At 40.8% G+C, this 14,108-nt stretch overlaps 1 long non-coding RNA gene across 1 annotated transcript; it reads right to left on the bottom strand.

The window, feature by feature from the left end:
* Positions 1 to 1,718: 1,718 nt before the first annotated feature.
* LOC113350120 lies at positions 1,719 to 3,565 on the bottom strand. The gene is made up of 2 exons (XR_003360637.1): positions 3,348 to 3,565; positions 1,719 to 2,447 (listed from the first exon to the last, which is right to left on the bottom strand). It is a non-coding gene; the product is annotated as an uncharacterized LOC113350120 (long non-coding RNA).
* Between the last annotated feature and the right edge of the window lie 10,543 nt (positions 3,566 to 14,108).

Below are 14,108 nucleotides of genomic sequence, written 5' to 3'. Positions count from 1 at the left end.
CTGTTACTTTGAACCGATTTTATTTTTTCCACTACCCTTTTCTATTCGCCTGCTTTCTTAAACCTAGAACACTCGAATCCAAAATCTTAAATACAAATCCATTTTTTTCTATCCTTCCTTAATTAAGATACGGCTCAGCTAAGCTTATGAGCCGTATAGAAATAAGCTAATAATAAATGCCACGTCACCATCAATATGGACCATTAGATATTTCTAATGTAACGGTTTGGATGATTTGTCATTTTCCTTTGTCAAACCCTTTTGTTCACGGATCTTGAGCAAAGAGTATTTTTACACAGGACAGTTGGGAACCGACCAACAATTGCGCCCCAACACCTATTACAGTTGGGGCCACACTGGGTTTTTATTATTATTTAAAAGTATTATTATTATTATCAATCATGGTGTCTCTGGCGATTTCTCTGGCAAATGAGAGCCAGTTGTATTCACCGGAGTCACCATGGTTTCATCACCATTATCTTTCACTTTTGTTTTCCGTTTGATTTTCTTGTCGCTGTTTTTCAAATTTCTTTTTCCCTTGCGTTTTTGGGTTTTGCTTTTTCTCTTTTTAGGGCACTAGTTTTTTTTTGTGTACAGTTATCATGCCTGGGTTAACCAGGGTTTCATCTTCTCGCAACCAACTGCTTACACCCCCTTTTCTCAAGCGCCTCTGAGTTCATCTCCATCTCCTCCCTTTACAGAAGAAACTGCACCTGATGATGGCTATTGCCATTGTCCATTCAAGGGCTTTGATGGATGTCAGGATGGGGTGATATGCCAAAGGGTTTATCTTGAGACATCTTCACCACAAGCATCTTTCCTCCGATGACAATAAAACCATTTGCAGAGAGTTGATTTCGAACAATTTGCATGTATACTGCAGCGGACAGGCAATTTGCATGTATACTGCAACGGACAGGGGATTTGGACTCCCGCCGGATCGGCATCCGACCGATGCCCCGACCGGCAAGCACAAACCTCCCACTCTGGAAAAATAAAAATGAAATATACCTCTACTTCATAAATCTAGCAACAAGGAGAAGTGAGAATAAAAATAAAAGTAAAAGTAAAAATATGCATCAAATTCAAATTCAGAAAACAATCTCTGCTTGTTGGGAAGGTAAGTTTGCCAACTAACAGAAATGATTTGAAATGTTGCTAACTGCTGGGAAGCAAGTACACATCAAGACCACAAGAGAAGATTCAAAATACTTGAAGGGTCATTTAGATTAAACAATTTATGCTAGTCAAAGAAATGTTAGTCCCATGAAAAAGAAAGAGTGCAGTTAATGTACAGTAAGTCCATTACATTAAAAAATAATGAGGACCAAAGCTTTACATGTGGTTTTGGTAAAAACCAAGATAATTCATTTTTCAAACACATTCTAGCACCTATGACATTACTGCCAACGATGATTCTTATAGACACAACCACAAATAACTTATTAAATCAAGCACTATAATTAAACAACATTTGATATTGAATTCATGTCAACAGTTCTGGACTTGTCTAGACAAGTTCAACAGTAATAGTTCAAAAGGGAAATATAGTAGGTACCAAGTATATTTAGGTAAATCAAAATCCACAACCATACTAGCCTTACAGCATTTAAAAACACATGGAAGGGAAGCCATAAGATAGTTATATACGTAAAGTATGGGTTTAATACATTTCAGATAGCAAGAGAAATCTAACTAATGATATACGCCCAAGGTCAGACCCACCGAACAAGGCACTACCAGATTTATCATTTACAGACATCTTAAAGGGTTTGTACAAGATTCCAGCAGCAAAATAAAGCAAAAAGATATGCGACTAAAGCAAAAACTAACTACCCCAGATGTCCCTGTGATATACAATATCATAAGCTTACGAAATACTAACTTTCAAGCGCTAACAGCTTTCCGTAAGCTCTGCCCGGCTTACTGCTGCAACTTCTCTTCGTACTCAGAGGTGGGTGGGTGGGGGGAGGGGAAACAACACAAAGGGAGTGTGTGAATGCCCAATAGAGGGTATAACAACAAAAGTGTAATGCCAGTGCTAAACATGAGTAAATGGACAAGAGTAGCAGCTAAATAAAAATTCATAAATGTAAATCTTAAGAAAAATATACATCATAAAATATTCGGAGCCGCAAACAAAGTTACTCTACTATTCTCATGGCCAATGCCACCGTCAGGGTAGTTCTGGTTACCATCCATCGTTGCCGCAACGATCTTCCGGGTAGCCACCGAGGTGGTGGGGTGCCACTTAGGCCCGACGTTCCTAAAGTAGAGTCGCCTAGCTTCTCATCGTAATCAAACGGCAAAATGCAAATTCTTACATACATTTCGAGAAAATAAAATAGCTCCGAAATCAAGCGACTAACCAACACAAGTTTAAGATCCACAGTTTTCAACCTTACCAAGAAGTCAGTTCCGTAAGCAGAACTCAATTGTTATAACACCTTTGTTCAAGCAGAAAACACATCAATTCATATACGTCAATGAAAAATCCGAATCATTGCTACGATAAGCGAGTAAAGTAGCACATGCAAATATGGAAATCCAAACAAATCAAACTAAATAAATCAAGAGACTTTATAGGTACCCATTCCTTCCATAAACTTAATTTCATTTTACAAAAAAACCAAACTGTAGGCAAATATTTCAAAAACAAATTTAAAAAAAAGTACAGCCGCCATTTCCATTTTAAAAATAAAACTATCACTAGTTAAACTGATGCTTGACTAAGACAAAAATGAAAAACTTAGAGGAAGTGACACATACTAATGAAAACAAAAATGTTCCAGTAACTTGCTAATCAACAGGGGTTACAAAAGGACGAAAACCTAACTACATGAAATGAAATGGATAAGCCCCATAATTCAAACTGTAAACAAGTTCTTGCAACTGTGCATGTGATAATAATTCAACTGAAAACATAGTGGGAAAAGTATCAAAAGAAGTTCATGAAGGAAAGTTCAAATTTTTGGATAATGGTGAAGTAGAATCAATGGTGCAGCTCACTGGATCATTTTTACAAACAGGTGATAGGCAATTTTCAGAATTGCAATACAACACTAGATTTAAGTTAGAAAAAAAAAGGTTTTTGTAACTGCAAGACAATTTTAATCTTTACAAAATCATTTTAATTGAAATTATGCACAGTTCAAAGTATAAGAGTTAAATCAAAAAGAATTGATGGATTTCGAACCAAGTTCAAGTTTAAACACAGTTAAAAGATAACCGAAGGCATGTGTACTTTAAAGAACACTAAGCAAAATCAGAGAATCAAAAGAACAAATTAGTTCCAATGAAACAGTGAAGAAAAGATGAGATGAAAGATTGAAAGAAAAACCCCCTACCTTTGTGTAAAAGTTTAGCCGGGTATGGAAGCTCCACTTCGGATTTAAAAGACACAAATCTCTCCTTTGCTTGAGATCATTTTGAAATGAAATCAGTGAAGAAGTTAAATGAGAGAAGAAGAAATATTCGGTGGAAGAACAGGGAAAAAGAAGAAGTGGTATTTGTTTGCAATTAGAAATGTTTCTGAGAAGAGGAAAATTGAGAGACCACAATTTCCCTGGCTAGGTCATGTCGGTCACGTGGCACACATGCGATCTTTCTTTTCTTTTGTAGACTTCTCCAAGGTGTCTACTAATCATGCTAACTAATAATTGCTGCTAAGGGATGACTACGCAACTAAACAAACTTTCTCATGAATTGGGCTAGGGCTCAATGTCCAACGAAAAATATATGTGTCGCTACACATACATTGCTTGGGAGAAGGTTCTTACTCACTTACAGATGTGGTAATGATGTCGATGCATGCACCTGCATGCCTGGAGGATGTCGTAAGGGTCAATGAGGGTTTGTGCACGGAGATGTCATTGCAGGACCTCTCAATGGTGCAGTTGGAGAATTTCTCATCCATGGTATGACAAGACCTGTCGAGGTAAGAGGTGATTGTGTGGGTATTACAGGTGAGGTTGTATGTGGGATACTGCAAGGGGTTATACAGGAGGTGATACTGTAGGGGGGACTGTTGTTTCCCTTTCTACAGTACTGCTCAACGCTGTGTTGCAGAGACAGTTCACAACAGTCACTTGTGTACCCCATTAGTGCAGACTCAATTTCTCGAGGTCTCTAAAGGCCTGCCTTGACAAGGTTCTCGTCAATCCAGTTAGTTTGTCTGCTTGGTTACATCTTATTCTTCTTCCAATATGTACCTTGACCTTATACAAACCAAAAAAATCAGCTGAAGAACGGTCTGGTAACAGAAAACGACTTCAAGTCGCGACCATTAATCAAGCTTTATCGGTTTGGAAGGAGACCAATGGTTGTTTCGATTTGATAAAAAAAATATTGCAACTGCCCAGTCGAAAGGTGATTAAGAAAGCAGATAAGAAGAAACATGAAGTAGCTAATATGATTGCTTGCCGGAAGAAAATGAGTTGTGGTCATTTTACGGTTGTAACCCGTGTACTTTCTTCAAACGGGGTTGCTCCCTGTAATAAAGTTACCTACTCTGAGCTGCTAGAAAAACACCAATTTGCACCTCCACATGTTGTTCCTTGTGATACTGTCAAGGGTGACCCTATGACTGTGGATTCTCGGGTTGTTCTCGGAGCTATCAAGAGCTTCCCAAAAGGTACATCGTGCGATCGAGATGGCTTACGTGCACAACATTTAGTTGACGTGTTGGGTGGGGAAGCTGCAGCAGTTGCAGACGATTTATTATCTTCCATTACAAGGGTTGTTAACCTTTGATTGGCAGGAAAATGCCCTGAGGTTTTAGGGGATTTTACCGCTAGTGCGCCCCTAACACCGTTACTTAAACCTGGTAGCGGACTCAGGCCTATTGCAGCCGGTACTGTTTGGAGAAGATTAGTCTCCAAGGTGACTGCTTTCTCCGTCGGCAAAGACATGACATCTTATTTAGGTGACTACCAATTTGGTGTTGGTGTGCCAGCTGGGGGAGAGGGTATTTTATATGTTGTAATGGCCTACTGGAGTTGAAAGGTCACTCGAACAAGATGTCAATGCTACTCATTGACTTTCTCTAATGTGTTCAACATGGTGTGTATATCTCATCTCATCAAGGAGGTTCGACTTCATTGTCCAGGTATTTCTCTCTGGGTATAATTTTGTTACATGCGGCCTGCTCGACTATACTACGACCAATATATTTTGTCCTCTGCACTCGGAGTCCAGCAAGGTGATCCCCTCGGTCCCTTGTTGTTTTCTTCGACTCTTCATCCCCTGGTGAAGTCCATTGCTTCTCGTTGCATGCTATATTTGCACGCTTGGTATCTCGATGATGGTACAATTATTTGTGATACACTTGAGGTGGTCAAGGCCTTGAGCATAAAAGAAACTGAAGGACCAAGTAGAGGTTTACATCTCAATATAAAGAAAATAGAGGTCTTTTGGCCTTCTATTGATCCCAGAAGCACTACTGAAGATGTATTCCCTCGGGATATTGGTAGACCTACTAATAGTGTTAAACTTTTGAGTGGACCAGTAAGTTTGGATTTGAAATTTATTAGTGATATGATGTTGAGTAGGTTGAAAAAGACCGTTTAACTAATGTTTACCATAAAAAAACTCAAGGATCCTCAAAGTGATATGATATTATTTCGCAATTGTACTGGTGTGTCCAGATTATATTTTGCAATGAGAACTACCAATCCTGCAGCCCTACAACAAACCACTGATCTTTATGATGACCATTTGTTAAAGTAATTGAGAATCTTAGTCACTGGAGATGGCGCGGGGTTTGGGCCATTGCAGCAGAGATTAGCTACCTTGCCTATCAAAGATGGTGGCCTTGGGATTTATACCATGGCAGACACTCGCACCTACTGTTATCTTGCTTCTCAGAGCCAGAATGCTTCGATGCAAAAGGTGATACTCGGTAACTTTTCTCAATAAACAAAGGTTTTTCCTATCAAATAACTCTTCAGAACTTTATCTAGGTTTGTGGACTACCTTATACCTATTGCGTCAATGATATTGCCCCCCCCCCCCCCCCTTCCATGCATTCCCTGGCAATTACTTATTTTGATGCAGTTAAGAAGCAAATCCCAAACCAATTTTCAATGCCTGCAAGAGATTCCATTTTGTGGCAGTGTAACCGTATCAAGCACGCACAAGATTATTTATTGGTTGTACCAATTAGTGGGATTAATCAATGCCTCATGCTAATATAGTATAGAGCTGTACTGTGCTATTGCCTTGGCATCCCATTGTTTGTTGAGAATGGTTTGTTCTCAAGCTGCAACAGATCTATGGATATCTTTGGGGATAACGCGCTTCATTGTGCTAAGGTTGTTGGACTTAAGTTTCGACATGACCTTGTTCGTGATGTAATCGCCGACATTTGTTACAAAGCTGGTGTGTCTGCGTGTAAGGAAGTTTCTCTTGGGTTTCTGTATGATAATGACAGAGATTTACGACCTGCTAATATCATTGTTCTTGACTGGGAGAATGGACATGATGTTTGTATGGATGTTACAGGTGTTTCGACCTTCACTGGTGAAGGTACTCGTTCATTTGTCCTAGGAAAATCCATTTCGAGTGTTGTTTCGCGTAAACGTACTAAATACTTGGATAAATGTGTTTCACATGACTACGATTTGGGTGTTCTAGATTTAGATACTTTAGGAGATCTTGGAGAAGATACTTTATGTTTTTTTAAGCATCTAAAGAATTGTCTAGTTAGTAATGATGCTAGTAGTGGTTTCGGCAGCTTTATTTTTTATAGATTAAGTATTGTTATTTGAAAAAGTGTTGGAGCCCATCTGGTTGCTAGGTCACCAACCAAAGGTTTGTATGAGTCGTAACTACTTTTGTATTTAAAATAATGATATATTTTTAGATTTTAATATCAAAAAAACAAATTGTTATTATTTATTTATTTTTATTTTTATAAGAAAGGGAGCCACCAGGAGCATATTATTAATAATAAGAAATAGGTACAACATCAGTGGAAGGTAACCTAGCAATAAGATGAGCCCCCAACCTTTTTGAATGGAAATGTCTAATCTATAGAAAAGAGAGTTTCCTATTTTGTAATTTAAGTCATAATTATATATGTAGTTCCTCAACCTTTTCAAGAATACAACCATGTCTTCCCCTAGTTCACCTAGAGTAGAGAAAGCAAGGACGCCGAAAAAGGAGTAAAAGCACAAATATTTGGTGCGCTTGCGCGAGATAGCATTGGAAATGGCAACCCCCTGGAGTAAAAGCCCGACCACTGTTACCAGAAAAAGGAGAAACACATGTAACATCGAAACAAACATCTTGGTCATTCTCCCATTTATAACAAGAATATCCGCAGGCTTCAAGGCCTTATCACCATCATATAAGAAAACCAAAGTAACTTCTTTCCTAGCCACAACTCCCGCCTTGTAGCAAATATCAGTAATGGTATCCCTAACAAAATCATGCCTGAACTTGAGTTCCACCTCACTTGCGTAATGAAGAGCATGATCGCCATAATCATCCAGATTTCTTTTGCAACAAGCACAAACATCAACATTGTTAAAAATGGGTATACCAAGTTTGTAACAGACAACAACCCTGAAATATCGAGGCCTAAAATAAACACTCATTACTGGGGTTCGAACTCAAATATGTGGCGTCTATGTCCACCATTATTATTATTAGTAGTAGTACTTTTTTTAATATTTGAGTCATCTTTGTATCATAATGCTCTTTGGATTATGGTTTAATGTAGAAACTATCGAATAGTCCTAGAATTAGAATAAGTGTGTCTGTTTGGTCTTATTGACTTAGTCCAATTGCTCTAAGATTTTTTTTTTTAAATTATTTATAGTTCCAAAAAGTTATTATTTGGTCCTAGGATGAACATTATCCACGTGCATGACGTCATCAATTTTGAAACAGTGTCAGAAATACCCTTTTCCCTCTCTTTACATATAAATAAGAAAAAACTTAAAACATAAATATCTTTTGAACCATAAGTCAAAAAATAATAAATTTTACATATTCAAAAATCTCTCCACGAGATCATTCCGACGAGTATCATTGTTGCTATATTTCGAAACTTTTAATTTTTACGTTATCCTTTAGCTAAAATATCAAATACAAAATGAACCATCGTCCGCGTTCATTCTACAAAATGAACTACTTGAATGAACTGCGATACAAGCTAGTTCATTCTACAAAGTGAACAATAATGTGATTTTAATCTACAAAATAAACTATTATAATGAACTACTATTACAAGATAATTATACCATATGGATACCATTAAAAGTTCACCCTACAAATAAACACCTATCATGAGTTCATTTTACAATCAAGTTCATTTTACAAAATGATATCATTCCAACAATATGAACTACCATTATGAGTTCATTAATGCAATATGAATACCTATCACGAGTTCATTCTACAATATGGACTACCAATCTTCATTCTTCAAAATGAACTACTGTTACGAGTTCATTCCACAAAATAATTTTATATACGAGTTCATTCTACAAAATGAACTGCTAAAACTAGAACGAACTACCATGATCTAAAATAGTGTTCATTCTTGGATATAAATTACCACTATATTGAAAAAAAATTAAAGTTTTGAAACACAGTATAATGGATACTCGTCGTGTAGATCTCGTCGAGGCTTTTCCCAACATATAAAATTTATTAATTTTTGGATTATATTTTGAGAGATATTTAATTTTTAAGTTTTTTATGTTGAGAATTGAGAGAAACTAGTAATGAGAAAATAAATAAGAGAGAGAAAATAAAATACTAGAAGATAGTACAACTACATATCATGTGAATAAGTGAGAAAAAATAAGAAAGAAAAAAAGACACTTGAGATATTTTGATATTTTTGAATAAATAAGGACCAAACTAAACTCCTCTTTTGTTGGTGGACTAAACTGACTTGGGACCACCTAAAATGGGACCAAACTCAAATTTGCTTATTATGTTCGTAAGACCATTAATTATTGTATTGCATACCCACGTCGTTTTCTCGGGGCTAACCGTTGGTTGACCATATGCCTGAAAGGCGAATATTCATTATTAATTTATGGAATTCTGTTAAAAAAAGCTATCAATTGAAGTAATTGTATATTTTAGTGAAAAAAAGTATTTTATAGGAGTTCAATTGGTGAATATAACACCAGAATTAATGAGTCGCTATATTTAGGCAATCTATCTAGGAGCATTATATTGATTCGAGAACGGAAGAGAATGATAGTAGAACCATACTGAGTTTTTAATGTTTAATATGAGTCAGAGAACGTCCAGAGAGGAATTTTTATCAGCAACAGTGACATTTTGAGGACAATATTTATCTATACTAGTGGTCAATCAATCTCGGAGCTGTCCAATCATTATAGATTCAATATAGAAGTGAATATTGAGTCATAAAATATAAAATATAAATGATAAAAATATATAGGTGTTGATGGTGGTTCTTAGCTTAGGGTCAAAATCGTAAAATTGTACATCTGACATGACATCACTATGACCATTAGCACATTTATTGAATCAATCAGCATGCCTACGTAAGAATTACCGGCGTACCCTTTTTTTTATCTTTTTTTACATGGGTCATGTTCCACGGCAGAACCCTTAACACTGACTGATATCATCTATGCCAAACCCTAATTCTCATGCTACCACGCCAAGGCATGCCAACCATGCCAGCCACATCTCCGCGCCAAGGCATGCCAACCATGCCAGCCGCACCTCCGCGCCAAGGCATGCCAACCATGCCAGCCGCACCACATGTGCCAATGGCATGCCAACCACCTTGTCGCGCCATACCATGCCGCCCTTCCCTATGCGGCTACCAAAACGAAGGCGTGCATGATCAACGGACACCCTTCCATCTTAGATGCAAATCTTAGCCGTCCGAGGTCGCCAAACAACGCATGGTAACCTTTGGCCCAAAACCCTAGTTTTGGCCACGCCAAACCGCGCCAAGGCATGCCATGCCACATGTGCCAATGGCATGCCAATCACTTTGTCGTGCCATACCATGTCGGCCTTCCCTAAACGGCTACCAAAACGAAGCGTGCGATGATCAACGACCACCCTTCCATCTTAGATGCAAATCTTATCCGTCCAAGGTCGCCAAATAGCGCATGGTAACCTTTGGACCAAAACCCTAATTTTGGCCACACCAAACCGCGCTAAGGCATGCCATGCCACATGTGCTAATGGCATGCCAACCACCTTGCCGCGCCATAGCATGCCGGCCTTCCCTATGCGGCTACCAAAACGAAGGCGTGCAATGATCAACGACCACCCTTCCATCTTAGATGCAAATCTTAGCCTTCCAACGTCGCCAAACAACGCATGGTAACCTTTAGTCCAAAACCCTAGTTTTGGCCACGCCAAACCGCGCCAAGACACGCCATGCCACATGTGCCAATGGCATGCCAACCACCTTGCCGTGCCATACCATACCGGCCTTCCCTATGCGGCTACCAAAACGAAGGCGTGCGATGATCAACGACCACCCTTCAATCTTAGATACAAATCTTAGCCGCCCAAGGTCTCCAAACAACGCATGGTAAACTTTGGCCCAAAACCCTAGTTTTGGCCACGCCAAGGCATGCCATGCCACATTTGCCAATGGCATGCCAACCACCTTGCCGCGCGATACCATGCCGGCCTTCCCTATGTGGCTACCAAAACTAAGGCGTGCGATGATCAACGACCACCCTTCCATCTTAGATGCAAATATTAGCCGTCCAAGGTCGCCAAACAACGCATGGTAACCTTTGGACCCAAACCCTAGTTTTGGCCACGCCAAACCGCGCCAAGGCATGCCATGCCACATGTGCCAATGGCATGCCAACCACCTTGCCTCACCATACCATGCAGGCCTTCCCTATGCGGCTACCAAAACGAAGGTGTGCGATGATCAACGGCCACCCTTCCATCTTAGATGCAAATCTTAGCCATCCAAGGTCGCCAAACAACGCATGGTAACCTTTGGCTCAAAACCCTAGTTTTGGCCACGCCAAACCGCGCCAAGGCATGTCATGCCACATGTGCCAATGGCATGCCAACCACCTTTCCGCGCCATACCATGCCGGACTTCCCTATACGGCTACCAAAACGAAGGCCTGCAACAACGACCACTTTTTCATATAAGATGCAGATCTTAGACGTCCAAGGTTACCAGCTAACGCATGACAACCTTTGTCCCTAGTTTGGTCGCGCCTAAACAAAGCCAAAACCCTAACTTTTGGACGCGCCTAAACTAGGCCATATTAAAGCCATACTGATCATGCTTTCATGCCACTGGATGCCAAAACGAAGGCCCGCAACAATCAACGACCACTTTTTCATCTAAGATCAAAATCTTAGCCGTCCAAGGTTACTAGCTAATGCATGGCAACCTTTGGCCCTAGTTTGGTCGGCCTAAGCAAAGCCAAAACCCTAACTTTTGGCCGCGCCTAAATTAGGCCATATTGAAGCCATACTGATCATGCTTTCATGCCACTGTCTACCAAACGAAGGGCTACAATAATCATCGGCTACCTTTCCTCTTAAGATGCAAAATATCAACCGTCGAAGGTCACCACCGAGTCGGCAAGTCTCCCAAGCTCAACTTTCTAGACAACAACAACATTCTACATGTTTTCCACGAAAACGCTCGAGACATCAACACATGCAAAAAATTGGGGGATGCTCATTGGGTATTGGTTTGGCAGTTTACAGCGTGCGGTGTACACTACACCTGTTATAAGACAGTGTCATAAGGATGAGGGGGTTAGTAAATACAGGGAGTAATGGTGAAACGCTTTATTTTATGGAACATCAATTCCAGGCGTTACCGGTTACCACCTCCTCCCATTTACTAACCCGTTTTCCATTTCTTAATGAGACCAGAGTACGTTTCACTTCGACTGGTATAAATGGGCATTACCTATTTCCACCGAACAACAAGTTCAGGTCAGGAGGCTACAACACTTAGAAAATATTTGCTAGCTTTCCATCTGTTAGCTTCCCACTTTCTGATACAAGTCGTGAAACAACTATTCTGGTCTCAACACTCTCTTCGCTTCCCTCCCCAAAACCAACCATTCTCCTTCATTTTGTGACCGAAGCAAGTATGGAAAGACCATTTCTTGGTTTAGGCCGGATTTGTACAGATTGATCTTTCGAATCTAAAGTACTCCCTTGCAGTACTTTGTTTAGGGTTTAAACTCGTTTCTCACCCACACACCCGAAATTACCAAAATCAGCAGAAATCGTTTTCACCCTCAAACAATTGGCGAACACAGTGGGAGATCAATCTCTCGAATGCAATATCAACTTCCAAATTTTCGATATCACCTTTCACTTCCAACTCCAACATGGTGGAACCCAGATCCGGATCAGCCGCCGAGAACACCAACGCAGAATATGTCCCTAGTGTTAACGCTACTTCCAACGGAATCACTACGCCGCCTACTGACCCCAGCAGCACCGAAAGCACTCCTTCAGGTGTAACACCACCAATCACCAGGGCCAGAACCGCTGTCGCCTCTAATGTTCCTGCGCAACTTTCTAATCCTGGCAGTACTGAAAGCGCTCCTTCAGGCGTTACGCCGCCAATCACCATGGCCAGAGCTGTCGCTACCGCTCCTAACACTTCGTCAAGCATGGCGCCTCCAACCGTCACTAAGACTCCAATTACCCCACAAATGGGACGAGAAACCGGAGGAACCAGAGGAAGCCGACCCTATGCCACCATCGCTGATTTGATGGAACGACATGAAGTTCTCGCTAGAGCCCATACAGACATGGTATCGACATAGAAAGAAGTACTTATTTTTCTCAAAGACCTGACAGAACGGCTGTCGCAGGAGTCACTCCCTCTAGAGCCAATGAGAGACGCCTTCAACACCCATGGCGCCAGCATCTCGACGGAACGCATCTCCGCGGACGAGGAGATTCATGCCAGAACCCCATTGGAAAGAAATCAGCCGTCCAATTTTGTCACACGAGAGGATATGGAGCAACTTCTCCGGAATCGAATCAAGAATGATGAAATAGACATGCATCAGCATCAACCTCCTTACCCACTTGAAATACAAAGAATTCCTCTTCCAAGAGGATACTCCTCTCCTCAATTCACCCTGTACGATGGCACCAGAAATGCACGTGAGCATGTCTCTCGATTCTTGGAGTCCCTAGGCAAACATGAATACAATCACGTTCTTCGTCTGAGGGAGTTTTCAAAATCACTTACCGGAAGAGCATACATATGGTACGACAACATCGCGCCAAACAGCATCCCCAACTGGGGTGGCATGGTTACCGCATTTTACAAAAAGTACTTCTTTGTGTCTGAACAAGTTACCTTCTCGGACCTAGGAAGGATGTACCAACAGGACAACAAACATCCAAATGATTTTGTCAAGAGATTCAGGGTTCAAGCACTAGACTGTCATGACCCAAACGTGACCGAACAACAGCTGGTGAATTCATGCATCAACGGTATGGCTCCCATTTACCGCGCCTTGCTAGAGAACCTGCGTTTCCAGACATTCTCTGAGCTCCATGAAGCTGCCAGGCGATCAACAACGACATCACCAGCATTATTAGGAAGAACTAGACCAATTAGAGCCGAATACGTGCGCGAAATTCGCAGGAATAGACGTCTCATCAACAAGCAGTACAACGTTGGTCCCTCCTCTGTGAGCATAGTAAACGAGGGAGGAAAAAGGAAGGCCCCAATTGCAGACCATCAGCCTAAACGCGAAGCACCAGCACGACGAGCAACTCCGCCACGGAAGGCCGCTGCTAAAGTTCCCATGCATCATCACGAGCTGAAAGAAATTCCCTGGATTTCCCGTTTCCCATTGAGGAGGTGATCGATCTCTTAGAAGCATGGATTCAAGATGATGTTATCAGACTACCATCTCCCAGACGCCCACCGACTGAGGCCGAGATGGCAAACCCCAAATACTGCCACTACCATAGATTTGTTCATCACCCAACCAGTGATTGCAATAGACTAAAACATATTTTCAAAGAAAAGATAGAGGTAGGGGAACTTCAGCTAGGAAACGAGGGAGTACATCGAGACCCACTTCCGGTGAGGAATTGTGGAGTCTCTGGGGACTTCGTGCACGAGA

This window comes from Papaver somniferum, chromosome 2, assembly GCF_003573695.1.
Source record: "Papaver somniferum cultivar HN1 chromosome 2, ASM357369v1, whole genome shotgun sequence".
Lineage (NCBI taxonomy): Eukaryota > Viridiplantae > Streptophyta > Magnoliopsida > Ranunculales > Papaveraceae > Papaver > Papaver somniferum.
This window is presented reverse-complemented; position numbering and strand designations above follow the sequence as displayed.